Genomic DNA, 4,412 nt, shown 5'->3' with positions numbered 1-4,412 from the left:
CTATAGACTAGACTATAGACTAGACTATAGACTAGACTATAGACTAGACTATAGACTAGACTATAGACTAGACTATATACTAGACTATAGACTAGACTATAGACTGGATTATATACTAGCCTATAGATACGACTATATTCTACACTATAAACTCGATTATAGTATTAATACTAGACTATTAACAAGACTATAGACTTAACTAAATACTAGACTAAAGACTAGACCCTAGACTAGATTATAGTATTAAGACTAGACTATAGAGAATACTGTAACTTGACTAAATACTAGACAAATCTTAATTTAAACAACAATCCACAAACTTTTACTTTAAATAATTATTTTAACTGTTATTAGCACATGAACTTTTGAAATTTAAATTTGTTTTAGACAAATCAATTTATCACTATATAAATTGCGCTAAATTCCTAAACGGTTGGATGCAAAATTACTTGACTTTTTTTAAAGAAAATACTTTAAATAAAATAAGAGAAAAAACAAACACTTTAACACTCAACATCTTGGCAAAGTGCAGCAACCAAACAGACACAGATACACAATAAATACAAAACATTGAAGAAATTCTATGGAAAATTGTAACAAACTATGGAATCATAAACAAGCGGATTTTACGAAACCAACAAAAAAAAAATAACATTAACAAATATCGGGTGTGTTTGCATAAAAGCGCAATAATCTACTCACTAGCTGTAATAAATAAGTAAATGGAGTTTGAGTGTATGGTATACAACAAATGATGATGATGAAGATCATACAACATAAATGTCTGTATTTATCTGTTTATATGTACAAAAGAATCTGTAAACAAATATATGTAATTGTTTGTATCTATAAATTGTAACGCATCCGTCTGTTTGGATAAATAAATAGATGAATGAATGAACATGTTTTCTTTGTATAAAACAGATCTAAAGAAACTTATTTTACAAGTTTTTTCTTCTCTATTTCTGCTCTGTATTACAAGAAGCTAATCTTTAATAAATAATAAAGTTCTTCTTCTTAAATTGCCTCTGCGTAAAATAAACTTAATTTGTTTTTATCCCCCTACAATTGTCCCCCTTTCTTCCAGAAATTTTAAATTACAATTGAAAATGATCTAAGTAGCGCAGAATATGATATTCATACTGTGAGTTAAAGATTATTATTTTTATTATTACAATATGTAGATATTTCTTTAATTGCCAAAGCATTCATTTTCTGCTTTTGTGTGAATAGATTTTATTTATTTTTATAATTAATAAATTTGCTTTAGATGCATGCAACATTATGCTGCATATAATGTAGGAAATAAAAAGGGTCATTCTGTGTGTGTCTTGCGAAAAATTTGAGACCAAAGTCCAACGATTTCAACAATGATGTAAAAAATTTTTAATTTAAAATTTTGTAAAATGAAAGAATTCCTTTAATATTTTTTTAATTTTAGAAAATCAACACTAGTTCTTAATTGATATTTTGCAAAATGTTTTGCATAAAAAAATTCCGTTACCTTTAAAGCTATGATTTCCAAAAGCATTTGTGTGCAATCCATATGTTCATAGAAAGATGGAAAAAGGTCATAAGTCACCCATATAAAATTTGAAAAAAAATCTTTTCTACTGTTCGTAGAACAAAACTCTGTAACAACTGAAGGTTTAATGCATGCTGATGTTGATACAAACGGTTTCAAATACATATATCCGGGCTCTCAAAAACTTTTAAAAGCTTTTCTAAATAACAGGGAACTAACACAAATCATACCTATTTTTTTTCTTCTTTGAGAATAGAGATTACTTCTAGATCTGTCACTTTGCAAGAAAGGAACCTAACATATTAATATTTAGATGTCCTAGAAGGAAGATCTCAGAACTGTTTAAGCCGGCTTTACACGATCACACAAGTAATATGATCTGTCAAAATTGTATGTTGAAGAGTACGGATGGGATCGTTTAAACGCAAAACGTAATGTAATATTGAGAGAGAATTTCATTTTACTTTTTCATTAGATTTTACGTATGTAAAGTCTGATTGTGTGAATTGCCCTTTAGTCATTATCCGCAAGTCACTAAGATTTTGTATTAGATAAAATGAGCTGAGCCCAAATCTAGTTCTAGTTTTCACTTGAGAAAGATCTGTTTCATCAATATTTCGATTTTAGAATTTCATCCTGTGACTGCCGTTAAGTTGAGTTAGGTTAATAGTAGGATGTAAGTATACTACAACAAGTCCGAAGAAATACACTTAGACCACTAACGGGACTGTTGTGCGCTTCTTCAGGCCTCCGGTTGGATACTGGTAAATGTTCTAGTCTGGTATATCCGAGGTGGTGCTTTCGATTCCCAACAGAGGCACTGGTTATAAAGCGCACAACAGGCCCGATTGAGGTGCATTTTTTTCGGATTTGATGTATATGCACTCTCCTTTCAAACTAACTAACTAACTAACATGGCGATATAATATGATGGAGTCAATTGACATAATTGTGCTGTCTCTTTAAGTTTGACAAGTTTATGACCAACTTTCCCAAAGTTTGTTCTTAAAGTTTTTTCTCAAATCATTGTTACAAATATAATTAACTTGGTTAAGCTTTTTTTCATTTTAGCCCTAGTTTATCAGTTTCAATAGGACTATAAACTGCAATTTGTTGATTACAGTTTACACTTTGAGTAGATAATTTGCTACAAATTCTGCAAAAAAAAAAATAATTTTATTTTATTTTACAACAGCAACTATAAATTAAAGAAAAGTTAACAAATTATGATTTACAGTTTAACTAAATAATAACAATTTAATAATCGGGCATGGTCGACCATATGATACCCTACAGAAGGGAGTATGTTAAAAATGTTAAGTATTTTTGAATAATAAATTAATTTTTTTTTCGAAATTCCGAAGTATTTTCTCAATCTGTTGAGGAAAAAGGATGGTTTAAATGGTGGCATGTTGCATATCGCTAAAACCTTATCAATTTTGGTAGAGGAAGTTCCGTTTGCATTAATGTTATGCACAATTTAATCGTGATATATAGTGTTAATCACTCCTATCGATGATTGGCGATTTCACGTGAAATATGATTGTTCCCTTTTCACTTTTTACGTTCACTAACTTTTTGTGTCCTGAAAAAACTTTCTCTTTGACTGAAATGAGAATTTCAAGGGAACAAAATTGTAATTTATATTGGGGAAAGGGGTGAATATCCATTGAAGGGGACTTAGGATCAAATGAAGCTTGAAAATGACGAAAAGCACCAGTCTCATTTAGACTTATATAAATCCTTAGTAAATTTTCGAAGAGGTAATCGAACATTTAACATAATTATGTGCTCAAAGGTGAAATGGACCGATTTAACCACATTCAATAGGTTTCGATCTTGAGTTAACAGAAAGAGATTCTAAGTTGATTGGTATACTTTAGGGTGAGTGTAGGACTAATATTTTTCGGTGTTACAAACGTCAGCACCACTATCGTAATGTAGGGTATAAAAACAATGCAACACTACATTAGTTAATTGTATAAAGCTAAAAAATAGATAGAGAGAAGTGCTAAAAATACAAATAATATTTGTTGCATGAAGGAATGCACCAGAGAGCAACAACATGTTGAATGAAGCCCATTGAACGAACCTAGAATTAAATAGAATTAGATTAAAACAACATAAAGTACGAAGTGATGTACTTGTGCAATATCTTTTCATAAACTATAAAGCGCGCATTATTCTTATAGAGAAAGCAGAGCAGAACTAGAAGAATGAACAGAAAAACAACAACATATCCAGCCAAGACACTAATTGTATGTTTAAGTTGGTCTTCAACGGAGACGAAGAACATCAAGATGTTTGGAATAAATAAAAATATGAAGAAGACACGTAAATGGTATGTGTGCTGTGTACAAAAACAAAAAAAAAAGAAAAAAAAAAGAAATGCAATTGATAAAAAAAAACTTTTTGAAAGAAATGCATGTAGACATGAAAATTGGCAAAGTCTATTTCTCTAGTGGTGGCATGTATCTGTGTACCTAACTATTATGGTGTTTGAGGCTAATAAAACAAAGAAGAGTGCATAGAATAAGAAGCAGCAGTTGCAAAAAAAATAGTAATAACTTTACAGTAAAAGTAATGCTAATAATAACAACAAAGACAACAACAAAAACTATGAAGAGGGAGTTATAAAAGTTAAACTTGAAGTTTGAAGTTTATTTTTGTTTTGTTTTCACTGAGAACAGAAAATATCTTTATATGTGCATACACAAGTATAAGTATCTTCACATCCATACATGTGTGTTTGTTTACTTACATGTAATGAATATAAAAAAGCTCTCACTCTCATCAGCAAAAATATTAAAAACAACAACGGGTTTTTTGCTAGTAAAGATTGAACCAAAAGAAAAGTTTACATAAAAATCATAAATACCACTAATAT

The 4,412-nt window shown here is 29.8% G+C and overlaps 1 protein-coding gene across 1 annotated transcript in view; it reads left to right on the top strand.

Moving 5' to 3' along the window:
* LOC111675062 (rho guanine nucleotide exchange factor 16) overlaps positions 1-4,412 on the top strand; it is a 46,306-nt gene that overhangs the window by 19,305 nt on the left and 22,589 nt on the right. The gene's annotated exons all lie outside the window — the stretch shown is intronic.

Source organism: Lucilia cuprina, chromosome 5 (assembly GCF_022045245.1).
Source record: "Lucilia cuprina isolate Lc7/37 chromosome 5, ASM2204524v1, whole genome shotgun sequence".
Lineage (NCBI taxonomy): Eukaryota > Metazoa > Arthropoda > Insecta > Diptera > Calliphoridae > Lucilia > Lucilia cuprina.
The sequence above is the reverse complement of the archived record's forward strand: the minus strand, read 5'-3'. Positions and strand labels throughout refer to the sequence as shown.